Raw genomic sequence first — 25,661 nt, 5'->3', positions numbered from 1 at the left:
TCATTTACAAAAAGTATCCGCGCTCGATGAGGCTTAACTTTTTCGATCACCGAACTTTGTTTTGGTCACCAAATCGTCAATTTTAGTCCGATTTTGCTCATTTTTTGTGGGCAAGCTCCACTTGAGCCATAGTTGGGGATAGAATAAAAAAATCGGGCACAGCGAACCATTTTGGACACGTTTTTACCAATTTTCAAAAAAGTATCCGCGCTCGATGAGGCTTAACTTTTTCGATCACCGAACATGGTTTTGGTCACCAAATCGTCAATTTTAGTCCGATTTTGCTCATTTTTTGTGGGCAAGCTCCACTTGAGCCATAGTCGGGGATAGAATAAAAAAATCGGGCACAGCGAACCATTTTGGACACGTTTTTACCAATTTTCAAAAAAGTATCCGCGCTCGATGAGGCTTAACTTTTTCGATCACCGAACATGGTTTTGGTCACCAAATCGTCAATTTTAGTCCGATTTTGCTCATTTTTTGTGGGCAAGCTCCACTTGAGCCATAGTCGGGGATAGAATAAAAAAATCGGGCACAGCGAACCATTTTGGACACGTTTTTACCAATTTTCAAAAAAGTATCCGCGCTCGATGAGGCTTAACTTTTTCGATCACCGAACTTGGTTTTGGTCACCAAATCGTCAATTTTAGTCCGATTTTGCTCATTTTTTGTGGGCAAGCTCCACTTGAGCCATGGTTGGGGATAAAATAAAAAAATCGGGCACAGCGAACCATTTTGGACACGTTTTTACCGATTTTCAAAAAAGTATCCGCGCTCGATGAGGCTTAACTTTTTCGATCACCGAGGCTTTTGGAGGCTCTAAAATGTGTAGATATCAAATATTATTATTCTGTGAGGCTTTAATACTCAAAAGAAAAAGCCTACAACACCTGGTGTTCCCAAGCGGTCACCCATCCAAGTACTAACCAGGCCCAATGTTGCTTAACTTCGGTGATCGGACGAGAACCGGTGCATTCAACATGGTATGGTCGTAGGCATTTGCGTAAGTGGGAGCGAATTTATATACAACAGCATTGTATTGTAGTCTTATATTCATATATAGGATTACTTTAACTGGCCGCCTTGCGGTTTGCAAAATAGTCACTTAATACATGCAAATTTAGCCACTGTTGTGTTATAATTTATGCAATTCGTAGCCATACAGTGTATCATGACCAACGCACAAACTTTTTGCTTCCAACCATCCACAATACAGTGGAACGGCCCCAAAACAAAGGAGAGATGAATTGGGTCCCAGGAACCTGCTCAACCGGACATTGAACCGGAAGCATGACTTCAGTGGGTTTAGGCCGGTACTTGGGAAAATCATAGCTGAATTGCTTTTAGCCTAATTGTTGTGATAAACTTATTAAATAGGTAAGTATCAACTCTATTTGATAAGTTTTATTTGAATGCACTCTGCGTTAGCGGAGTGCAGCCTAAAGAATGGAACTAAGCGATTTGCACTAACTTAAAAGTTAGTTTAATAAAGGGAAACTTTGCAATTAGTATTGATGTTTCCGAGAGCGTTCCAAATATCAAATACACAGTAAGCACAAGCGGGGGAACAATTAGAATGGCCTATACAAGTATGTGGGGTGTGTTTGGAGCAATGGTTATCGCTGAAATTGTCATTTACAAAAAGTATCCGCGCTCGATGAGGCTTAACTTTTTCGATCACCGAACTTTGTTTTGGTCACCAAATCGTCAATTTTAGTCCGATTTTGCTCATTTTTTGTGGGCAAGCTCCACTTGAGCCATAGTTGGGGATAGAATAAAAAAATCGGGCACAGCGAACCATTTTGGACACGTTTTTACCAATTTTCAAAAAAGTATCCGCGCTCGATGAGGCTTAACTTTTTCGATCACCGAACATGGTTTTGGTCACCAAATCGTCAATTTTAGTCCGATTTTGCTCATTTTTTGTGGGCAAGCTCCACTTGAGCCATAGTCGGGGATAGAATAAAAAAATCGGGCACAGCGAACCATTTTGGACACGTTTTTACCAATTTTCAAAAAAGTATCCGCGCTCGATGAGGCTTAACTTTTTCGATCACCGAACTTGGTTTTGGTCACCAAATCGTCAATTTTAGTCCGATTTTGCTCATTTTTTGTGGGCAAGCTCCACTTGAGCCATGGTTGGGGATAAAATAAAAAAATCGGGCACAGCGAACCATTTTGGACACGTTTTTACCGATTTTCAAAAAAGTATCCGCGCTCGATGAGGCTTAACTTTTTCGATCACCGAGGCTTTTGGAGGCTCTAAAATGTGTAGATATCAAATATTATTATTCTGTGAGGCTTTAATACTCAAAAGAAAAAGCCTACAACACCTGGTGTTCCCAAGCGGTCACCCATCCAAGTACTAACCAGGCCCAATGTTGCTTAACTTCGGTGATCGGACGAGAACCGGTGCATTCAACATGGTATGGTCGTAGGCATTTGCGTAAGTGGGAGCGAATTTATATACAACAGCATTGTATTGTAGTCTTATATTCATATATAGGATTACTTTAACTGGCCGCCTTGCGGTTTGCAAAATAGTCACTTAATACATGCAAATTTAGCCACTGTTGTGTTATAATTTATGCAATTCGTAGCCATACAGTGTATCATGACCAACGCACAAACTTTTTGCTTCCAACCATCCACAATACAGTGGAACGGCCCCAAAACAAAGGAGAGATGAATTGGGTCCCAGGAACCTGCTCAACCGGACATTGAACCGGAAGCATGACTTCAGTGGGTTTAGGCCGGTACTTGGGAAAATCATAGCTGAATTGCTTTTAGCCTAATTGTTGTGATAAACTTATTAAATAGGTAAGTATCAACTCTATTTGATAAGTTTTATTTGAATGCACTCTGCGTTAGCGGAGTGCAGCCTAAAGAATGGAACTAAGCGATTTGCACTAACTTAAAAGTTAGTTTAATAAAGGGAAACTTTGCAATTAGTATTGATGTTTCCGAGAGCGTTCCAAATATCAAATACACAGTAAGCACAAGCGGGGGAACAATTAGAATGGCCTATACAAGTATGTGGGGTGTGTTTGGAGCAATGGTTATCGCTGAAATTGTCATTTACAAAAAGTATCCGCGCTCGATGAGGCTTAACTTTTTCGATCACCGAACTTTGTTTTGGTCACCAAATCGTCAATTTTAGTCCGATTTTGCTCATTTTTTGTGGGCAAGCTCCACTTGAGCCATAGTTGGGGATAGAATAAAAAAATCGGGCACAGCGAACCATTTTGGACACGTTTTTACCAATTTTCAAAAAAGTATCCGCGCTCGATGAGGCTTAACTTTTTCGATCACCGAACATGGTTTTGGTCACCAAATCGTCAATTTTAGTCCGATTTTGCTCATTTTTTGTGGGCAAGCTCCACTTGAGCCATAGTCGGGGATAGAATAAAAAAATCGGGCACAGCGAACCATTTTGGACACGTTTTTACCAATTTTCAAAAAAGTATCCGCGCTCGATGAGGCTTAACTTTTTCGATCACCGAACTTGGTTTTGGTCACCAAATCGTCAATTTTAGTCCGATTTTGCTCATTTTTTGTGGGCAAGCTCCACTTGAGCCATGGTTGGGGATAAAATAAAAAAATCGGGCACAGCGAACCATTTTGGACACGTTTTTACCGATTTTCAAAAAAGTATCCGCGCTCGATGAGGCTTAACTTTTTCGATCACCGAGGCTTTTGGAGGCTCTAAAATGTGTAGATATCAAATATTATTATTCTGTGAGGCTTTAATACTCAAAAGAAAAAGCCTACAACACCTGGTGTTCCCAAGCGGTCACCCATCCAAGTACTAACCAGGCCCAATGTTGCTTAACTTCGGTGATCGGACGAGAACCGGTGCATTCAACATGGTATGGTCGTAGGCATTTGCGTAAGTGGGAGCGAATTTATATACAACAGCATTGTATTGTAGTCTTATATTCATATATAGGATTACTTTAACTGGCCGCCTTGCGGTTTGCAAAATAGTCACTTAATACATGCAAATTTAGCCACTGTTGTGTTATAATTTATGCAATTCGTAGCCATACAGTGTATCATGACCAACGCACAAACTTTTTGCTTCCAACCATCCACAATACAGTGGAACGGCCCCAAAACAAAGGAGAGATGAATTGGGTCCCAGGAACCTGCTCAACCGGACATTGAACCGGAAGCATGACTTCAGTGGGTTTAGGCCGGTACTTGGGAAAATCATAGCTGAATTGCTTTTAGCCTAATTGTTGTGATAAACTTATTAAATAGGTAAGTATCAACTCTATTTGATAAGTTTTATTTGAATGCACTCTGCGTTAGCGGAGTGCAGCCTAAAGAATGGAACTAAGCGATTTGCACTAACTTAAAAGTTAGTTTAATAAAGGGAAACTTTGCAATTAGTATTGATGTTTCCGAGAGCGTTCCAAATATCAAATACACAGTAAGCACAAGCGGGGGAACAATTAGAATGGCCTATACAAGTATGTGGGGTGTGTTTGGAGCAATGGTTATCGCTGAAATTGTCATTTACAAAAAGTATCCGCGCTCGATGAGGCTTAACTTTTTCGATCACCGAACTTTGTTTTGGTCACCAAATCGTCAATTTTAGTCCGATTTTGCTCATTTTTTGTGGGCAAGCTCCACTTGAGCCATAGTTGGGGATAGAATAAAAAAATCGGGCACAGCGAACCATTTTGGACACGTTTTTACCAATTTTCAAAAAAGTATCCGCGCTCGATGAGGCTTAACTTTTTCGATCACCGAACATGGTTTTGGTCACCAAATCGTCAATTTTAGTCCGATTTTGCTCATTTTTTGTGGGCAAGCTCCACTTGAGCCATAGTCGGGGATAGAATAAAAAAATCGGGCACAGCGAACCATTTTGGACACGTTTTTACCAATTTTCAAAAAAGTATCCGCGCTCGATGAGGCTTAACTTTTTCGATCACCGAACTTGGTTTTGGTCACCAAATCGTCAATTTTAGTCCGATTTTGCTCATTTTTTGTGGGCAAGCTCCACTTGAGCCATGGTTGGGGATAAAATAAAAAAATCGGGCACAGCGAACCATTTTGGACACGTTTTTACCGATTTTCAAAAAAGTATCCGCGCTCGATGAGGCTTAACTTTTTCGATCACCGAGGCTTTTGGAGGCTCTAAAATGTGTAGATATCAAATATTATTATTCTGTGAGGCTTTAATACTCAAAAGAAAAAGCCTACAACACCTGGTGTTCCCAAGCGGTCACCCATCCAAGTACTAACCAGGCCCAATGTTGCTTAACTTCGGTGATCGGACGAGAACCGGTGCATTCAACATGGTATGGTCGTAGGCATTTGCGTAAGTGGGAGCGAATTTATATACAACAGCATTGTATTGTAGTCTTATATTCATATATAGGATTACTTTAACTGGCCGCCTTGCGGTTTGCAAAATAGTCACTTAATACATGCAAATTTAGCCACTGTTGTGTTATAATTTATGCAATTCGTAGCCATACAGTGTATCATGACCAACGCACAAACTTTTTGCTTCCAACCATCCACAATACAGTGGAACGGCCCCAAAACAAAGGAGAGATGAATTGGGTCCCAGGAACCTGCTCAACCGGACATTGAACCGGAAGCATGACTTCAGTGGGTTTAGGCCGGTACTTGGGAAAATCATAGCTGAATTGCTTTTAGCCTAATTGTTGTGATAAACTTATTAAATAGGTAAGTATCAACTCTATTTGATAAGTTTTATTTGAATGCCCTCTGCGTTAGCGGAGTGCAGCCTAAAGAATGGAACTAAGCGATTTGCACTAACTTAAAAGTTAGTTTAATAAAGGGAAACTTTGCAATTAGTATTGATGTTTCCGAGAGCGTTCCAAATATCAAATACACAGTAAGCACAAGCGGGGGAACAATTAGAATGGCCTATACAAGTATGTGGGGTGTGTTTGGAGCAATGGTTATCGCTGAAATTGTCATTTACAAAAAGTATCCGCGCTCGATGAGGCTTAACTTTTTCGATCACCGAACTTTGTTTTGGTCACCAAATCGTCAATTTTAGTCCGATTTTGCTCATTTTTTGTGGGCAAGCTCCACTTGAGCCATAGTTGGGGATAGAATAAAAAAATCGGGCACAGCGAACCATTTTGGACACGTTTTTACCAATTTTTAAAAAAGTATCCGCGCTCGATGAGGCTTAACTTTTTCGATCACCGAACATGGTTTTGGTCACCAAATCGTCAATTTTAGTCCGATTTTGCTCATTTTTTGTGGGCAAGCTCCACTTGAGCCATAGTCGGGGATAGAATAAAAAAATCGGGCACAGCGAACCATTTTGGACACGTTTTTACCAATTTTCAAAAAAGTATCCGCGCTCGATGAGGCTTAACTTTTTCGATCACCGAACTTTGTTTTGGTCACCAAATCGTCAATTTTAGTCCGATTTTGCTCATTTTTTGTGGGCAAGCTCCACTTGAGCCATAGTTGGGGATAGAATAAAAAAATCGGGCACAGCGAACCATTTTGGACACGTTTTTACCAATTTTCAAAAAAGTATCCGCGCTCGATGAGGCTTAACTTTTTCGATCACCGAGGCTTTTGGAGGCTCTAAAATGTGTAGATATCAAATATTATTATTCTGTGAGGCTTTAATACTCAAAAGAAAAAGCCTACAACACCTGGTGTTCCCAAGCGGTCACCCATCCAAGTACTAACCAGGCCCAATGTTGCTTAACTTCGGTGATCGGACGAGAACCGGTGCATTCAACATGGTATGGTCGTAGGCATTTGCGTAAGTGGGAGCGAATTTATATACAACAGCATTGTATTGTAGTCTTATATTCATATATAGGATTACTTTAACTGGCCGCCTTGCGGTTTGCAAAATAGTCACTTAATACATGCAAATTTAGCCACTGTTGTGTTATAATTTATGCAATTCGTAGCCATACAGTGTATCATGACCAACGCACAAACTTTTTGCTTCCAACCATCCACAATACAGTGGAACGGCCCCAAAACAAAGGAGAGATGAATTGGGTCCCAGGAACCTGCTCAACCGGACATTGAACCGGAAGCATGACTTCAGTGGGTTTAGGCCGGTACTTGGGAAAATCATAGCTGAATTGCTTTTAGCCTAATTGTTGTGATAAACTTATTAAATAGGTAAGTATCAACTCTATTTGATAAGTTTTATTTGAATGCACTCTGCGTTAGCGGAGTGCAGCCTAAAGAATGGAACTAAGCGATTTGCACTAACTTAAAAGTTAGTTTAATAAAGGGAAACTTTGCAATTAGTATTGATGTTTCCGAGAGCGTTCCAAATATCAAATACACAGTAAGCACAAGCGGGGGAACAATTAGAATGGCCTATACAAGTATGTGGGGTGTGTTTGGAGCAATGGTTATCGCTGAAATTGTCATTTACAAAAAGTATCCGCGCTCGATGAGGCTTAACTTTTTCGATCACCGAACTTTGTTTTGGTCACCAAATCGTCAATTTTAGTCCGATTTTGCTCATTTTTTGTGGGCAAGCTCCACTTGAGCCATAGTTGGGGATAGAATAAAAAAATCGGGCACAGCGAACCATTTTGGACACGTTTTTACCAATTTTCAAAAAAGTATCCGCGCTCGATGAGGCTTAACTTTTTCGATCACCGAGGCTTTTGGAGGCTCTAAAATGTGTAGATATCAAATATTATTATTCTGTGAGGCTTTAATACTCAAAAGAAAAAGCCTACAACACCTGGTGTTCCCAAGCGGTCACCCATCCAAGTACTAACCAGGCCCAATGTTGCTTAACTTCGGTGATCGGACGAGAACCGGTGCATTCAACATGGTATGGTCGTAGGCATTTGCGTAAGTGGGAGCGAATTTATATACAACAGCATTGTATTGTAGTCTTATATTCATATATAGGATTACTTTAACTGGCCGCCTTGCGGTTTGCAAAATAGTCACTTAATACATGCAAATTTAGCCACTGTTGTGTTATAATTTATGCAATTCGTAGCCATACAGTGTATCATGACCAACGCACAAACTTTTTGCTTCCAACCATCCACAATACAGTGGAACGGCCCCAAAACAAAGGAGAGATGAATTGGGTCCGAGGAACCTGCTCAACCGGACATTGAACCGGAAGCATGACTTCAGTGGGTTTAGGCCGGTACTTGGGAAAATCATAGCTGAATTGCTTTTAGCCTAATTGTTGTGATAAACTTATTAAATAGGTAAGTATCAACTCTATTTGATAAGTTTTATTTGAATGCACTCTGCGTTAGCGGAGTGCAGCCTAAAGAATGGAACTAAGCGATTTGCACTAACTTAAAAGTTAGTTTAATAAAGGGAAACTTTGCAATTAGTATTGATGTTTCCGAGAGCGTTCCAAATATCAAATACACAGTAAGCACAAGCGGGGGAACAATTAGAATGGCCTATACAAGTATGTGGGGTGTGTTTGGAGCAATGGTTATCGCTGAAATTGTCATTTACAAAAAGTATCCGCGCTCGATGAGGCTTAACTTTTTCGATCACCGAACTTTGTTTTGGTCACCAAATCGTCAATTTTAGTCCGATTTTGCTCATTTTTTGTGGGCAAGCTCCACTTGAGCCATAGTTGGGGATAGAATAAAAAAATCGGGCACAGCGAACCATTTTGGACACGTTTTTACCAATTTTCAAAAAAGTATCCGCGCTCGATGAGGCTTAACTTTTTCGATCACCGAACATGGTTTTGGTCACCAAATCGTCAATTTTAGTCCGATTTTGCTCATTTTTTGTGGGCAAGCTCCACTTGAGCCATAGTCGGGGATAGAATAAAAAAATCGGGCACAGCGAACCATTTTGGACACGTTTTTACCAATTTTCAAAAAAGTATCCGCGCTCGATGAGGCTTAACTTTTTCGATCACCGAACTTGGTTTTGGTCACCAAATCGTCAATTTTAGTCCGATTTTGCTCATTTTTTGTGGGCAAGCTCCACTTGAGCCATGGTTGGGGATAAAATAAAAAAATCGGGCACAGCGAACCATTTTGGACACGTTTTTACCGATTTTCAAAAAAGTATCCGCGCTCGATGAGGCTTAACTTTTTCGATCACCGAGGCTTTTGGAGGCTCTAAAATGTGTAGATATCAAATATTATTATTCTGTGAGGCTTTAATACTCAAAAGAAAAAGCCTACAACACCTGGTGTTCCCAAGCGGTCACCCATCCAAGTACTAACCAGGCCCAATGTTGCTTAACTTCGGTGATCGGACGAGAACCGGTGCATTCAACATGGTATGGTCGTAGGCATTTGCGTAAGTGGGAGCGAATTTATATACAACAGCATTGTATTGTAGTCTTATATTCATATATAGGATTACTTTAACTGGCCGCCTTGCGGTTTGCAAAATAGTCACTTAATACATGCAAATTTAGCCACTGTTGTGTTATAATTTATGCAATTCGTAGCCATACAGTGTATCATGACCAACGCACAAACTTTTTGCTTCCAACCATCCACAATACAGTGGAACGGCCCCAAAACAAAGGAGAGATGAATTGGGTCCGAGGAACCTGCTCAACCGGACATTGAACCGGAAGCATGACTTCAGTGGGTTTAGGCCGGTACTTGGGAAAATCATAGCTGAATTGCTTTTAGCCTAATTGTTGTGATAAACTTATTAAATAGGTAAGTATCAACTCTATTTGATAAGTTTTATTTGAATGCACTCTGCGTTAGCGGAGTGCAGCCTAAAGAATGGAACTAAGCGATTTGCACTAACTTAAAAGTTAGTTTAATAAAGGGAAACTTTGCAATTAGTATTGATGTTTCCGAGAGCGTTCCAAATATCAAATACACAGTAAGCACAAGCGGGGGAACAATTAGAATGGCCTATACAAGTATGTGGGGTGTGTTTGGAGCAATGGTTATCGCTGAAATTGTCATTTACAAAAAGTATCCGCGCTCGATGAGGCTTAACTTTTTCGATCACCGAACTTTGTTTTGGTCACCAAATCGTCAATTTTAGTCCGATTTTGCTCATTTTTTGTGGGCAAGCTCCACTTGAGCCATAGTTGGGGATAGAATAAAAAAATCGGGCACAGCGAACCATTTTGGACACGTTTTTACCAATTTTCAAAAAAGTATCCGCGCTCGATGAGGCTTAACTTTTTCGATCACCGAACATGGTTTTGGTCACCAAATCGTCAATTTTAGTCCGATTTTGCTCATTTTTTGTGGGCAAGCTCCACTTGAGCCATAGTCGGGGATAGAATAAAAAAATCGGGCACAGCGAACCATTTTGGACACGTTTTTACCAATTTTCAAAAAAGTATCCGCGCTCGATGAGGCTTAACTTTTTCGATCACCGAACTTGGTTTTGGTCACCAAATCGTCAATTTTAGTCCGATTTTGCTCATTTTTTGTGGGCAAGCTCCACTTGAGCCATGGTTGGGGATAAAATAAAAAAATCGGGCACAGCGAACCATTTTGGACACGTTTTTACCGATTTTCAAAAAAGTATCCGCGCTCGATGAGGCTTAACTTTTTCGATCACCGAGGCTTTTGGAGGCTCTAAAATGTGTAGATATCAAATATTATTATTCTGTGAGGCTTTAATACTCAAAAGAAAAAGCCTACAACACCTGGTGTTCCCAAGCGGTCACCCATCCAAGTACTAACCAGGCCCAATGTTGCTTAACTTCGGTGATCGGACGAGAACCGGTGCATTCAACATGGTATGGTCGTAGGCATTTGCGTAAGTGGGAGCGAATTTATATACAACAGCATTGTATTGTAGTCTTATATTCATATATAGGATTACTTTAACTGGCCGCCTTGCGGTTTGCAAAATAGTCACTTAATACATGCAAATTTAGCCACTGTTGTGTTATAATTTATGCAATTCGTAGCCATACAGTGTATCATGACCAACGCACAAACTTTTTGCTTCCAACCATCCACAATACAGTGGAACGGCCCCAAAACAAAGGAGAGATGAATTGGGTCCGAGGAACCTGCTCAACCGGACATTGAACCGGAAGCATGACTTCAGTGGGTTTAGGCCGGTACTTGGGAAAATCATAGCTGAATTGCTTTTAGCCTAATTGTTGTGATAAACTTATTAAATAGGTAAGTATCAACTCTATTTGATAAGTTTTATTTGAATGCACTCTGCGTTAGCGGAGTGCAGCCTAAAGAATGGAACTAAGCGATTTGCACTAACTTAAAAGTTAGTTTAATAAAGGGAAACTTTGCAATTAGTATTGATGTTTCCGAGAGCGTTCCAAATATCAAATACACAGTAAGCACAAGCGGGGGAACAATTAGAATGGCCTATACAAGTATGTGGGGTGTGTTTGGAGCAATGGTTATCGCTGAAATTGTCATTTACAAAAAGTATCCGCGCTCGATGAGGCTTAACTTTTTCGATCACCGAACTTTGTTTTGGTCACCAAATCGTCAATTTTAGTCCGATTTTGCTCATTTTTTGTGGGCAAGCTCCACTTGAGCCATAGTTGGGGATAGAATAAAAAAATCGGGCACAGCGAACCATTTTGGACACGTTTTTACCAATTTTCAAAAAAGTATCCGCGCTCGATGAGGCTTAACTTTTTCGATCACCGAGGCTTTTGGAGGCTCTAAAATGTGTAGATATCAAATATTATTATTCTGTGAGGCTTTAATACTCAAAAGAAAAAGCCTACAACACCTGGTGTTCCCAAGCGGTCACCCATCCAAGTACTAACCAGGCCCAATGTTGCTTAACTTCGGTGATCGGACGAGAACCGGTGCATTCAACATGGTATGGTCGTAGGCATTTGCGTAAGTGGGAGCGAATTTATATACAACAGCATTGTATTGTAGTCTTATATTCATATATAGGATTACTTTAACTGGCCGCCTTGCGGTTTGCAAAATAGTCACTTAATACATGCAAATTTAGCCACTGTTGTGTTATAATTTATGCAATTCGTAGCCATACAGTGTATCATGACCAACGCACAAACTTTTTGCTTCCAACCATCCACAATACAGTGGAACGGCCCCAAAACAAAGGAGAGATGAATTGGGTCCGAGGAACCTGCTCAACCGGACATTGAACCGGAAGCATGACTTCAGTGGGTTTAGGCCGGTACTTGGGAAAATCATAGCTGAATTGCTTTTAGCCTAATTGTTGTGATAAACTTATTAAATAGGTAAGTATCAACTCTATTTGATAAGTTTTATTTGAATGCACTCTGCGTTAGCGGAGTGCAGCCTAAAGAATGGAACTAAGCGATTTGCACTAACTTAAAAGTTAGTTTAATAAAGGGAAACTTTGCAATTAGTATTGATGTTTCCGAGAGCGTTCCAAATATCAAATACACAGTAAGCACAAGCGGGGGAACAATTAGAATGGCCTATACAAGTATGTGGGGTGTGTTTGGAGCAATGGTTATCGCTGAAATTGTCATTTACAAAAAGTATCCGCGCTCGATGAGGCTTAACTTTTTCGATCACCGAACTTTGTTTTGGTCACCAAATCGTCAATTTTAGTCCGATTTTGCTCATTTTTTGTGGGCAAGCTCCACTTGAGCCATAGTTGGGGATAGAATAAAAAAATCGGGCACAGCGAACCATTTTGGACACGTTTTTACCAATTTTCAAAAAAGTATCCGCGCTCGATGAGGCTTAACTTTTTCGATCACCGAACATGGTTTTGGTCACCAAATCGTCAATTTTAGTCCGATTTTGCTCATTTTTTGTGGGCAAGCTCCACTTGAGCCATAGTCGGGGATAGAATAAAAAAATCGGGCACAGCGAACCATTTTGGACACGTTTTTACCAATTTTCAAAAAAGTATCCGCGCTCGATGAGGCTTAACTTTTTCGATCACCGAACTTGGTTTTGGTCACCAAATCGTCAATTTTAGTCCGATTTTGCTCATTTTTTGTGGGCAAGCTCCACTTGAGCCATGGTTGGGGATAAAATAAAAAAATCGGGCACAGCGAACCATTTTGGACACGTTTTTACCGATTTTCAAAAAAGTATCCGCGCTCGATGAGGCTTAACTTTTTCGATCACCGAGGCTTTTGGAGGCTCTAAAATGTGTAGATATCAAATATTATTATTCTGTGAGGCTTTAATACTCAAAAGAAAAAGCCTACAACACCTGGTGTTCCCAAGCGGTCACCCATCCAAGTACTAACCAGGCCCAATGTTGCTTAACTTCGGTGATCGGACGAGAACCGGTGCATTCAACATGGTATGGTCGTAGGCATTTGCGTAAGTGGGAGCGAATTTATATACAACAGCATTGTATTGTAGTCTTATATTCATATATAGGATTACTTTAACTGGCCGCCTTGCGGTTTGCAAAATAGTCACTTAATACATGCAAATTTAGCCACTGTTGTGTTATAATTTATGCAATTCGTAGCCATACAGTGTATCATGACCAACGCACAAACTTTTTGCTTCCAACCATCCACAATACAGTGGAACGGCCCCAAAACAAAGGAGAGATGAATTGGGTCCGAGGAACCTGCTCAACCGGACATTGAACCGGAAGCATGACTTCAGTGGGTTTAGGCCGGTACTTGGGAAAATCATAGATGAATTGCTTTTAGCCTAATTGTTGTGATAAACTTATTAAATAGGTAAGTATCAACTCTATTTGATAAGTTTTATTTGAATGCACTCTGCGTTAGCGGAGTGCAGCCTAAAGAATGGAACTAAGCGATTTGCACTAACTTAAAAGTTAGTTTAATAAAGGGAAACTTTGCAATTAGTATTGATGTTTCCGAGAGCGTTCCAAATATCAAATACACAGTAAGCACAAGCGGGGGAACAATTAGAATGGCCTATACAAGTATGTGGGGTGTGTTTGGAGCAATGGTTATCGCTGAAATTGTCATTTACAAAAAGTATCCGCGCTCGATGAGGCTTAACTTTTTCGATCACCGAACTTTGTTTTGGTCACCAAATCGTCAATTTTAGTCCGATTTTGCTCATTTTTTGTGGGCAAGCTCCACTTGAGCCATAGTTGGGGATAGAATAAAAAAATCGGGCACAGCGAACCATTTTGGACACGTTTTTACCAATTTTCAAAAAAGTATCCGCGCTCGATGAGGCTTAACTTTTTCGATCACCGAACTTGGTTTTGGTCACCAAATCGTCAATTTTAGTCCGATTTTGCTCATTTTTTGTGGGCAAGCTCCACTTGAGCCATGGTTGGGGATAAAATAAAAAAATCGGGCACAGCGAACCATTTTGGACACGTTTTTACCGATTTTCAAAAAAGTATCCGCGCTCGATGAGGCTTAACTTTTTCGATCACCGAGGCTTTTGGAGGCTCTAAAATGTGTAGATATCAAATATTATTATTCTGTGAGGCTTTAATACTCAAAAGAAAAAGCCTACAACACCTGGTGTTCCCAAGCGGTCACCCATCCAAGTACTAACCAGGCCCAATGTTGCTTAACTTCGGTGATCGGACGAGAACCGGTGCATTCAACATGGTATGGTCGTAGGCATTTGCGTAAGTGGGAGCGAATTTATATACAACAGCATTGTATTGTAGTCTTATATTCATATATAGGATTACTTTAACTGGCCGCCTTGCGGTTTGCAAAATAGTCACTTAATACATGCAAATTTAGCCACTGTTGTGTTATAATTTATGCAATTCGTAGCCATACAGTGTATCATGACCAACGCACAAACTTTTTGCTTCCAACCATCCACAATACAGTGGAACGGCCCCAAAACAAAGGAGAGATGAATTGGGTCCCAGGAACCTGCTCAACCGGACATTGAACCGGAAGCATGACTTCAGTGGGTTTAGGCCGGTACTTGGGAAAATCATAGCTGAATTGCTTTTAGCCTAATTGTTGTGATAAACTTATTAAATAGGTAAGTATCAACTCTATTTGATAAGTTTTATTTGAATGCACTCTGCGTTAGCGGAGTGCAGCCTAAAGAATGGAACTAAGCGATTTGCACTAACTTAAAAGTTAGTTTAATAAAGGGAAACTTTGCAATTAGTATTGATGTTTCCGAGAGCGTTCCAAATATCAAATACACAGTAAGCACAAGCGGGGGAACAATTAGAATGGCCTATACAAGTATGTGGGGTGTGTTTGGAGCAATGGTTATCGCTGAAATTGTCATTTACAAAAAGTATCCGCGCTCGATGAGGCTTAACTTTTTCGATCACCGAACTTTGTTTTGGTCACCAAATCGTCAATTTTAGTCCGATTTTGCTCATTTTTTGTGGGCAAGCTCCACTTGAGCCATAGTTGGGGATAGAATAAAAAAATCGGGCACAGCGAACCATTTTGGACACGTTTTTACCAATTTTCAAAAAAGTATCCGCGCTCGATGAGGCTTAACTTTTTCGATCACCGAACATGGTTTTGGTCACCAAATCGTCAATTTTAGTCCGATTTTGCTCATTTTTTGTGGGCAAGCTCCACTTGAGCCATAGTCGGGGATAGAATAAAAAAATCGGGCACAGCGAACCATTTTGGACACGTTTTTACCAATTTTCAAAAAAGTATCCGCGCTCGATGAGGCTTAACTTTTTCGATCACCGAACTTTGTTTTGGTCACCAAATCGTCAATTTTAGTCCGATTTTGCTCATTTTTTGTGGGCAAGCTCCACTTGAGCCATAGTTGGGGATAGAATAAAAAAATCGGGCACAGCGAACCATTTTGGACACGTTTTTACCAATTTTCAAAAAAGTATCCGCGCTCGATGAGGCTTAACTTTTTCGATCACCGAGGCTTTTGGAGGCTCTAAAATGTGTAGATATCAAATATTATTATTCTGTGAGGCTTTAATACTCAAAAGAAAAAGCCTACAACACCTGGTGTTCCCAAGCGGTCACCCATCCAAGTACTAACCAGGCCCAATGTTGCTTAACTTCGGTGATCGGACGAGAACCGGTGCATTCAACATGGTATGGTCGTAGGCATTTGCGTAAGTGGGAGCGAATTTATATACAACAGCATTGTATTGTAGTCTTATATTCATATATAGGATTACTTTAACTGGCCGCCTTGCGGTTTGCAAAATAGTCACTTAATACATGCAAATTTAGCCACTGTTGTGTTATAATTTATGCAATTCGTAGCCATACAGTGTATCATGACCAACGCACAAACTTTTTGCTTCCAACCATCCACAATACAGTGGAACGGCCCCAAAACAAAGGAGAGATGAATTGGGTCCCAGGAACCTGCTCAACCGGACATTGAACCGGAAGCATGACTTCAGTGGGTTTAGGCCGGTACTTGGGAAAATCATAGCTGAATTGCTTTTAGCCTAATTGTTGTGATAAACTTATTAAATAGGTAAGTATCAACTCTATTTGATAAGTTTTATTTGAATGCACTCTGCGTTAGCGGAGTGCAGCCTAAAGAATGGAACTAAGCGATTTGCACTAACTTAAAAGTTAGTTTAATAAAGGGAAACTTTGCAATTAGTATTGATGTTTCCGAGAGCGTTCCAAATATCAAATACACAGTAAACACAAGCGGGGGAACAATTAGAATGGCCTATACAAGTATGTGGGGTGTGTTTGGAGCAATGGTTATCGCTGAAATTGTCATTTACAAAAAGTATCCGCGCTCGATGAGGCTTAACTTTTTCGATCACCGAACTTTGTTTTGGTCACCAAATCGTCAATTTTAGTCCGATTTTGCTCATTTTTTGTGGGCAAGCTCCACTTGAGCCATAGTTGGGGATAGAATAAAAAAATCGGGCACAGCGAACCATTTTGGACACGTTTTTACCAATTTTCAAAAAAGTATCCGCGCTCGATGAGGCTTAACTTTTTCGATCACCGAGGCTTTTGGAGGCTCTAAAATGTGTAGATATCAAATATTATTATTCTGTGAGGCTTTAATACTCAAAAGAAAAAGCCTACAACACCTGGTGTTCCCAAGCGGTCACCCATCCAAGTACTAACCAGGCCCAATGTTGCTTAACTTCGGTGATCGGACGAGAACCGGTGCATTCAACATGGTATGGTCGTAGGCATTTGCGTAAGTGGGAGCGAATTTATATACAACAGCATTGTATTGTAGTCTTATATTCATATATAGGATTACTTTAACTGGCCGCCTTGCGGTTTGCAAAATAGTCACTTAATACATGCAAATTTAGCCACTGTTGTGTTATAATTTATGCAATTCGTAGCCATACAGTGTATCATGACCAACGCACAAACTTTTTGCTTCCAACCATCCACAATACAGTGGAACGGCCCCAAAACAAAGGAGAGATGAATTGGGTCCCAGGAACCTGCTCAACCGGACATTGAACCGGAAGCATGACTTCAGTGGGTTTAGGCCGGTACTTGGGAAAATCATAGCTGAATTGCTTTTAGCCTAATTGTTGTGATAAACTTATTAAATAGGTAAGTATCAACTCTATTTGATAAGTTTTATTTGAATGCACTCTGCGTTAGCGGAGTGCAGCCTAAAGAATGGAACTAAGCGATTTGCACTAACTTAAAAGTTAGTTTAATAAAGGGAAACTTTGCAATTAGTATTGATGTTTCCGAGAGCGTTCCAAATATCAAATACACAGTAAGCACAAGCGGGGGAACAATTAGAATGGCCTATACAAGTATGTGGGGTGTGTTTGGAGCAATGGTTATCGCTGAAATTGTCATTTACAAAAAGTATCCGCGCTCGATGAGGCTTAACTTTTTCGATCACCGAACTTTGTTTTGGTCACCAAATCGTCAATTTTAGTCCGATTTTGCTCATTTTTTGTGGGCAAGCTCCACTTGAGCCATAGTTGGGGATAGAATAAAAAAATCGGGCACAGCGAACCATTTTGGACACGTTTTTACCAATTTTCAAAAAAGTATCCGCGCTCGATGAGGCTTAACTTTTTCGATCACCGAACATGGTTTTGGTCACCAAATCGTCAATTTTAGTCCGATTTTGCTCATTTTTTGTGGGCAAGCTCCACTTGAGCCATAGTCGGGGATAGAATAAAAAAATCGGGCACAGCGAACCATTTTGGACACGTTTTTACCAATTTTCAAAAAAGTATCCGCGCTCGATGAGGCTTAACTTTTTCGATCACCGAACTTGGTTTTGGTCACCAAATCGTCAATTTTAGTCCGATTTTGCTCATTTTTTGTGGGCAAGCTCCACTTGAGCCATGGTTGGGGATAAAATAAAAAAATCGGGCACAGCGAACCATTTTGGACACGTTTTTACCGATTTTCAAAAAAGTATCCGCGCTCGATGAGGCTTAACTTTTTCGATCACCGAGGCTTTTGGAGGCTCTAAAATGTGTAGATATCAAATATTATTATTCTGTGAGGCTTTAATACTCAAAAGAAAAAGCCTACAACACCTGGTGTTCCCAAGCGGTCACCCATCCAAGTACTAACCAGGCCCAATGTTGCTTAACTTCGGTGATCGGACGAGAACCGGTGCATTCAACATGGTATGGTCGTAGGCATTTGCGTAAGTGGGAGCGAATTTATATACAACAGCATTGTATTGTAGTCTTATATTCATATATAGGATTACTTTAACTGGCCGCCTTGCGGTTTGCAAAATAGTCACTTAATACATGCAAATTTAGCCACTGTTGTGTTATAATTTATGCAATTCGTAGCCATACAGTGTATCATGACCAACGCACAAACTTTTTGCTTCCAACCATCCACAATACAGTGGAACGGCCCCAAAACAAAGGAGAGATGAATTGGGTCCGAGGAACCTGCTCAACCGGACATTGAACCGGAAGCATGACTTCAGTGGGTTTAGGCCGGTACTTGGGAAAATCATAGATGAATTGCTTTTAGCCTAATTGTTGTGATAAACTTATTAAATAGGTAAGTATCAACTCTATTTGATAAGTTTTATTTGAATGCACTCTGCGTTAGCGGAGTGCAGCCTAAAGAATGGAACTAAGCGATTTGCACTAACTTAAAAGTTAGTTTAATAAAGGGAAACTTTGCAATTAGTATTGATGTTTCCGAGAGCGTTCCAAATATCAAATACACAGTAAGCACAAGCGGGGGAACAATTAGAATGGCCTATACAAGTATGTGGGGTGTGTTTGGAGCAATGGTTATCGCTGAAATTGTCATTTACAAAAAGTATCCGCGCTCGATGAGGCTTAACTTTTTCGATCACCGAACTTTGTTTTGGTCACCAAATCGTCAATTTTAGTCCGATTTTGCTCATTTTTTGTGGGCAAGCTCCACTTGAGCCATAGTTGGGGATAGAATAAAAAAATCGGGCACAGCGAACCATTTTGGACACGTTTTTACCAATTTTCAAAAAAGTATCCGCGCTCGATGAGGCTTAACTTTTTCGATCACCGAACATGGTTTTGGTCACCAAATCGTCAATTTTAGTCCGATTTTGCTCATTTTTTGTGGGCAAGCTCCACTTGAGCCATAGTCGGGGATAGAATAAAAAAATCGGGCACAGCGAACCATTTTGGACACGTTTTTACCAATTTTCAAAAAAGTATCCGCGCTCGATGAGGCTTAACTTTTTCGATCACCGAACTTTGTTTTGGTCACCAAATCGTCAATTTTAGTCCGATTTTGCTCATTTTTTGTGGGCAAGCTCCACTTGAGCCATAGTTGGGGATAGAATAAAAAAATCGGGCACAGCGAACCATTTTGGACACGTTTTTACCAATTTTCAAAAAAGTATCCGCGCTCGATGAGGCTTAACTTTTTCGATCACCGAACATGGTTTTGGTCACCAAATCGTCAATTTTAGTCCGATTTTGCTCATTTTTTGTGGGCAAGCTCCACTTGAGCCATAGTCGGGGATAGAATAAAAAAATCGGGCACAGCGAACCATTTTGGACACGTTTTTACCAATTTTCAAAAAAGTATCCGCGCTCGATGAGGCTTAACTTTTTCGATCACCGAACTTTGTTTTGGTCACCAAATCGTCAATTTTAGTCCGATTTTGCTCATTTTTTGTGGGCAAGCTCCACTTGAGCCATAGTTGGGGATAGAATAAAAAAATCGGGCACAGCGAACCATTTTGGACACGTTTTTACCAATTTTCAAAAAAGTATCCGCGCTCGATGAGGCTTAACTTTTTCGATCACCGAGGCTTTTGGAGGCTCTAAAATGTGTAGATATCAAATATTATTATTCTGTGAGGCTTTAATACTCAAAAGAAAAAGCCTACAACACCTGGTGTTCCCAAGCGGTCACCCATCCAAGTACTAACCAGGCCCAATGTTGCTTAACTTCGGTGATCGGACGAGAACCGGTGCATTCAACATGGTATGGTCGTAGGCATTTGCGTAAGTGGGAGCGAATTTATATACAACAGCATTGTATTGTAGTCTTATATTCATATATAGGATTACTTTAACTGGCCGCCTTGCGGTTTGCAAAATAGTCACTTAATACATGCAAATTTAGCCACTGTTGTGTTATAATTTATGCAATTCGTAGCCATACAGTGTATCATGACCAACGCACAAACTTTTTGCTTCCAACCATCCACAATACAGTGGAACGGCCCCAAAACAAAGGAGAGATGAATTGGGTCCCAGGAACCTGCTCAACCGGACATTGAACCGGAAGCATGACTTCAGTGGGTTTAGGCCGGTACTTGGGAAAATCATAGCTGAATTGCTTTTAGCCTAATTGTTGTGATAAACTTATTAAATAGGTAAGTATCAACTCTATTTGATAAGTTTTATTTGAATGCACTCTGCGTTAGCGGAGTGCAGCCTAAAGAATGGAACTAAGCGATTTGCACTAACTTAAAAGTTAGTTTAATAAAGGGAAACTTTGCAATTAGTATTGATGTTTCCGAGAGCGTTCCAAATATCAAATACACAGTAAGCACAAGCGGGGGAACAATTAGAATGGCCTATACAAGTATGTGGGGTGTGTTTGGAGCAATGGTTATCGCTGAAATTGTCATTTACAAAAAGTATCCGCGCTCGATGAGGCTTAACTTTTTCGATCACCGAACTTTGTTTTGGTCACCAAATCGTCAATTTTAGTCCGATTTTGCTCATTTTTTGTGGGCAAGCTCCACTTGAGCCATAGTTGGGGATAGAATAAAAAAATCGGGCACAGCGAACCATTTTGGACACGTTTTTACCAATTTTCAAAAAAGTATCCGCGCTCGATGAGGCTTAACTTTTTCGATCACCGAACATGGTTTTGGTCACCAAATCGTCAATTTTAGTCCGATTTTGCTCATTTTTTGTGGGCAAGCTCCACTTGAGCCATAGTCGGGGATAGAATAAAAAAATCGGGCACAGCGAACCATTTTGGACACGTTTTTACCAATTTTCAAAAAAGTATCCGCGCTCGATGAGGCTTAACTTTTTCGATCACCGAACTTGGTTTTGGTCACCAAATCGTCAATTTTAGTCCGATTTTGCTCATTTTTTGTGGGCAAGCTCCACTTGAGCCATGGTTGGGGATAAAATAAAAAAATCGGGCACAGCGAACCATTTTGGACACGTTTTTACCGATTTTCAAAAAAGTATCCGCGCTCGATGAGGCTTAACTTTTTCGATCACCGAGGCTTTTGGAGGCTCTAAAATGTGTAGATATCAAATATTATTATTCTGTGAGGCTTTAATACTCAAAAGAAAAAGCCTACAACACCTGGTGTTCCCAAGCGGTCACCCATCCAAGTACTAACCAGGCCCAATGTTGCTTAACTTCGGTGATCGGACGAGAACCGGTGCATTCAACATGGTATGGTCGTAGGCATTTGCGTAAGTGGGAGCGAATTTATATACAACAGCATTGTATTGTAGTCTTATATTCATATATAGGATTACTTTAACTGGCCGCCTTGCGGTTTGCAAAATAGTCACTTAATACATGCAAATTTAGCCACTGTTGTGTTATAATTTATGCAATTCGTAGCCATACAGTGTATCATGACCAACGCACAAACTTTTTGCTTCCAACCATCCACAATACAGTGGAACGGCCCCAAAACAAAGGAGAGATGAATTGGGTCCGAGGAACCTGCTCAACCGGACATTGAACCGGAAGCATGACTTCAGTGGGTTTAGGCCGGTACTTGGGAAAATCATAGATGAATTGCTTTTAGCCTAATTGTTGTGATAAACTTATTAAATAGGTAAGTATCAACTCTATTTGATAAGTTTTATTTGAATGCACTCTGCGTTAGCGGAGTGCAGCCTAAAGAATGGAACTAAGCGATTTGCACTAACTTAAAAGTTAGTTTAATAAAGGGAAACTTTGCAATTAGTATTGATGTTTCCGAGAGCGTTCCAAATATCAAATACACAGTAAGCACAAGCGGGGGAACAATTAGAATGGCCTATACAAGTATGTGGGGTGTGTTTGGAGCAATGGTTATCGCTGAAATTGTCATTTACAAAAAGTATCCGCGCTCGATGAGGCTTAACTTTTTCGATCACCGAACTTTGTTTTGGTCACCAAATCGTCAATTTTAGTCCGATTTTGCTCATTTTTTGTGGGCAAGCTCCACTTGAGCCATAGTTGGGGATAGAATAAAAAAATCGGGCACAGCGAACCATTTTGGACACGTTTTTACCAATTTTCAAAAAAGTATCCGCGCTCGATGAGGCTTAACTTTTTCGATCACCGAACATGGTTTTGGTCACCAAATCGTCAATTTTAGTCCGATTTTGCTCATTTTTTGTGGGCAAGCTCCACTTGAGCCATAGTCGGGGATAGAATAAAAAAATCGGGCACAGCGAACCATTTTGGACACGTTTTTACCAATTTTCAAAAAAGTATCCGCGCTCGATGAGGCTTAACTTTTTCGATCACCGAACTTGGTTTTGGTCACCAAATCGTCAATTTTAGTCCGATTTTGCTCATTTTTTGTGGGCAAGCTCCACTTGAGCCATGGTTGGGGATAAAATAAAAAAATCGGGCACAGCGAACCATTTTGGACACGTTTTTACCGATTTTCAAAAAAGTATCCGCGCTCGATGAGGCTTAACTTTTTCGATCACCGAGGCTTTTGGAGGCTCTAAAATGTGTAGATATCAAATATTATTATTCTGTGAGGCTTTAATACTCAAAAGAAAAAGCCTACAACACCTGGTGTTCCCAAGCGGTCACCCATCCAAGTACTAACCAGGCCCAATGTTGCTTAACTTCGGTGATCGGACGAGAACCGGTGCATTCAACATGGTATGGTCGTAGGCATTTGCGTAAGTGGGAGCGAATTTATATACAACAGCATTGTATTGTAGTCTTATATTCATATATAGGATTACTTTAACTGGCCGCCTTGCGGTTTGCAAAATAGTCACTTAATACATGCAAATTTAGCCACTGTTGTGTTATAATTTATGCAATTCGTAGCCATACAGTGTATCATGACCAACGCACAAACTTTTTGCTTCCAACCATCCACAATACAGTGGAACGGCCCCAAAACAAAGGAGAGATGAATTGGGTCCGAGGAACCTGCTCAACCGGACATTGAACCGGAAGCATGACTTCAGTGGGTTTAGGCCGGTACTTGGGAAAATCATAGATGAATTGCTTTTAGCCTAATTGTTGTGATAAACTTATTAAATAGGTAAGTATCAACTCTATTTGATAAGTTTTATTTGAATGCACTCTGCGTTAGCGGAGTGCAGCCTAAAGAATGGAACTAAGCGATTTGCACTAACTTAAAAGTTAGTTTAATAAAGGGAAACTTTGCAATTAGTATTGATGTTTCCGAGAGCGTTCCAAATATCAAATACACAGTAAGCACAAGCGGGGGAACAATTAGAATGGCCTATACAAGTATGTGGGGTGTGTTTGGAGCAATGGTTATCGCTGAAATTGTCATTTACAAAAAGTATCCGCGCTCGATGAGGCTTAACTTTTTCGATCACCGAACTTTGTTTTGGTCACCAAATCGTCAATTTTAGTCCGATTTTGCTCATTTTTTGTGGGCAAGCTCCACTTGAGCCATAGTTGGGGATAGAATAAAAAAATCGGGCACAGCGAACCATTTTGGACACGTTTTTACCAATTTTCAAAAAAGTATCCGCGCTCGATGAGGCTTAACTTTTTCGATCACCGAACATGGTTTTGGTCACCAAATCGTCAATTTTAGTCCGATTTTGCTCATTTTTTGTGGGCAAGCTCCACTTGAGCCATAGTCGGGGATAGAATAAAAAAATCGGGCACAGCGAACCATTTTGGACACGTTTTTACCAATTTTCAAAAAAGTATCCGCGCTCGATGAGGCTTAACTTTTTCGATCACCGAACATGGTTTTGGTCACCAAATCGTCAATTTTAGTCCGATTTTGCTCATTTTTTGTGGGCAAGCTCCACTTGAGCCATAGTTGGGGATAGAATAAAAAAATCGGGCACAGCGAACCATTTTGGACACGTTTTTACCAATTTTCAAAAAAGTATCCGCGCTCGATGAGGCTTAACTTTTTCGATCACCGAACTTGGTTTTGGTCACCAAATCGTCAATTTTAGTCCGATTTTGCTCATTTTTTGTGGGCAAGCTCCACTTGAGCCATGGTTGGGGATAAAATAAAAAAATCGGGCACAGCGAACCATTTTGGACACGTTTTTACCGATTTTCAAAAAAGTATCCGCGCTCGATGAGGCTTAACTTTTTCGATCACCGAGGCTTTTGGAGGCTCTAAAATGTGTAGATATCAAATATTATTATTCTGTGAGGCTTTAATACTCAAAAGAAAAAGCCTACAACACCTGGTGTTCCCAAGCGGTCACCCATCCAAGTACTAACCAGGCCCAATGTTGCTTAACTTCGGTGATCGGACGAGAACCGGTGCATTCAACATGGTATGGTCGTAGGCATTTGCGTAAGTGGGAGCGAATTTATATACAACAGCATTGTATTGTAGTCTTATATTCATATATAGGATTACTTTAACTGGCCGCCTTGCGGTTTGCAAAATAGTCACTTAATACATGCAAATTTAGCCACTGTTGTGTTATAATTTATGCAATTCGTAGCCATACAGTGTATCATGACCAACGCACAAACTTTTTGCTTCCAACCATCCACAATACAGTGGAACGGCCCCAAAACAAAGGAGAGATGAATTGGGTCCGAGGAACCTGCTCAACCGGACATTGAACCGGAAGCATGACTTCAGTGGGTTTAGGCCGGTACTTGGGAAAATCATAGATGAATTGCTTTTAGCCTAATTGTTGTGATAAACTTATTAAATAGGTAAGTATCAACTCTATTTGATAAGTTTTATTTGAATGCACTCTGCGTTAGCGGAGTGCAGCCTAAAGAATGGAACTAAGCGATTTGCACTAACTTAAAAGTTAGTTTAATAAAGGGAAACTTTGCAATTAGTATTGATGTTTCCGAGAGCGTTCCAAATATCAAATACACAGTAAGCACAAGCGGGGGAACAATTAGAATGGCCTATACAAGTATGTGGGGTGTGTTTGGAGCAATGGTTATCGCTGAAATTGTCATTTACAAAAAGTATCCGCGCTCGATGAGGCTTAACTTTTTCGATCACCGAACTTTGTTTTGGTCACCAAATCGTCAATTTTAGTCCGATTTTGCTCATTTTTTGTGGGCAAGCTCCACTTGAGCCATAGTTGGGGATAGAATAAAAAAATCGGGCACAGCGAACCATTTTGGACACGTTTTTACCAATTTTCAAAAAAGTATCCGCGCTCGATGAGGCTTAACTTTTTCGATCACCGAACATGGTTTT

General features: G+C 40.5%; 18 non-coding genes across 18 annotated transcripts; all 18 read right to left on the bottom strand.

The window, feature by feature from the left end:
- Positions 1-878: 878 nt before the first annotated feature.
- On the bottom strand, positions 879-997 carry LOC142347519 (5S ribosomal RNA). The gene has a single exon (XR_012760507.1). It is a non-coding gene; the product is annotated as a 5S ribosomal RNA (ribosomal RNA).
- Positions 998-2,321: 1,324 nt separating this feature from the next.
- LOC142347518 (5S ribosomal RNA) lies at positions 2,322-2,440 on the bottom strand. Its single transcript, XR_012760506.1, has one exon. It is a non-coding gene; the product is annotated as a 5S ribosomal RNA (ribosomal RNA).
- A 1,324-nt stretch (positions 2,441-3,764) lies between these two features.
- Positions 3,765-3,883, bottom strand: LOC142347517 (5S ribosomal RNA). Its single transcript, XR_012760505.1, has one exon. It is a non-coding gene; the product is annotated as a 5S ribosomal RNA (ribosomal RNA).
- A 1,324-nt stretch (positions 3,884-5,207) lies between these two features.
- Positions 5,208-5,326, bottom strand: LOC142347516 (5S ribosomal RNA). Its single transcript, XR_012760504.1, has one exon. It is a non-coding gene; the product is annotated as a 5S ribosomal RNA (ribosomal RNA).
- Positions 5,327-6,650: 1,324 nt separating this feature from the next.
- Positions 6,651-6,769, bottom strand: LOC142347515 (5S ribosomal RNA). Its single transcript, XR_012760503.1, has one exon. It is a non-coding gene; the product is annotated as a 5S ribosomal RNA (ribosomal RNA).
- Positions 6,770-7,717: 948 nt separating this feature from the next.
- Positions 7,718-7,836, bottom strand: LOC142347514 (5S ribosomal RNA). The gene has a single exon (XR_012760502.1). It is a non-coding gene; the product is annotated as a 5S ribosomal RNA (ribosomal RNA).
- A 1,324-nt stretch (positions 7,837-9,160) lies between these two features.
- LOC142347513 (5S ribosomal RNA) lies at positions 9,161-9,279 on the bottom strand. The gene has a single exon (XR_012760501.1). It is a non-coding gene; the product is annotated as a 5S ribosomal RNA (ribosomal RNA).
- Positions 9,280-10,603: 1,324 nt separating this feature from the next.
- Positions 10,604-10,722, bottom strand: LOC142347512 (5S ribosomal RNA). Its single transcript, XR_012760500.1, has one exon. It is a non-coding gene; the product is annotated as a 5S ribosomal RNA (ribosomal RNA).
- A 948-nt stretch (positions 10,723-11,670) lies between these two features.
- On the bottom strand, positions 11,671-11,789 carry LOC142347509 (5S ribosomal RNA). Its single transcript, XR_012760498.1, has one exon. It is a non-coding gene; the product is annotated as a 5S ribosomal RNA (ribosomal RNA).
- A 1,324-nt stretch (positions 11,790-13,113) lies between these two features.
- LOC142347508 (5S ribosomal RNA) lies at positions 13,114-13,232 on the bottom strand. Its single transcript, XR_012760497.1, has one exon. It is a non-coding gene; the product is annotated as a 5S ribosomal RNA (ribosomal RNA).
- Positions 13,233-14,368: 1,136 nt separating this feature from the next.
- LOC142347507 (5S ribosomal RNA) lies at positions 14,369-14,487 on the bottom strand. Its single transcript, XR_012760496.1, has one exon. It is a non-coding gene; the product is annotated as a 5S ribosomal RNA (ribosomal RNA).
- Positions 14,488-15,811: 1,324 nt separating this feature from the next.
- On the bottom strand, positions 15,812-15,930 carry LOC142347506 (5S ribosomal RNA). Its single transcript, XR_012760495.1, has one exon. It is a non-coding gene; the product is annotated as a 5S ribosomal RNA (ribosomal RNA).
- A 948-nt stretch (positions 15,931-16,878) lies between these two features.
- Positions 16,879-16,997, bottom strand: LOC142347505 (5S ribosomal RNA). The gene has a single exon (XR_012760494.1). It is a non-coding gene; the product is annotated as a 5S ribosomal RNA (ribosomal RNA).
- A 1,324-nt stretch (positions 16,998-18,321) lies between these two features.
- On the bottom strand, positions 18,322-18,440 carry LOC142347504 (5S ribosomal RNA). The gene has a single exon (XR_012760493.1). It is a non-coding gene; the product is annotated as a 5S ribosomal RNA (ribosomal RNA).
- Positions 18,441-20,140: 1,700 nt separating this feature from the next.
- Positions 20,141-20,259, bottom strand: LOC142347503 (5S ribosomal RNA). Its single transcript, XR_012760492.1, has one exon. It is a non-coding gene; the product is annotated as a 5S ribosomal RNA (ribosomal RNA).
- A 1,324-nt stretch (positions 20,260-21,583) lies between these two features.
- On the bottom strand, positions 21,584-21,702 carry LOC142347502 (5S ribosomal RNA). Its single transcript, XR_012760491.1, has one exon. It is a non-coding gene; the product is annotated as a 5S ribosomal RNA (ribosomal RNA).
- Positions 21,703-23,026: 1,324 nt separating this feature from the next.
- LOC142347501 (5S ribosomal RNA) lies at positions 23,027-23,145 on the bottom strand. The gene has a single exon (XR_012760490.1). It is a non-coding gene; the product is annotated as a 5S ribosomal RNA (ribosomal RNA).
- A 1,512-nt stretch (positions 23,146-24,657) lies between these two features.
- Positions 24,658-24,776, bottom strand: LOC142347500 (5S ribosomal RNA). Its single transcript, XR_012760489.1, has one exon. It is a non-coding gene; the product is annotated as a 5S ribosomal RNA (ribosomal RNA).
- Between the last annotated feature and the right edge of the window lie 885 nt (positions 24,777-25,661).

This window comes from Convolutriloba macropyga, chromosome 9 (assembly GCF_964194025.1).
Source record: "Convolutriloba macropyga chromosome 9, txConMacr16.3, whole genome shotgun sequence".
NCBI classification, from domain to species: Eukaryota; Metazoa; Xenacoelomorpha; order Acoela; family Convolutidae; genus Convolutriloba; species Convolutriloba macropyga.
This window is presented reverse-complemented; position numbering and strand designations above follow the sequence as displayed.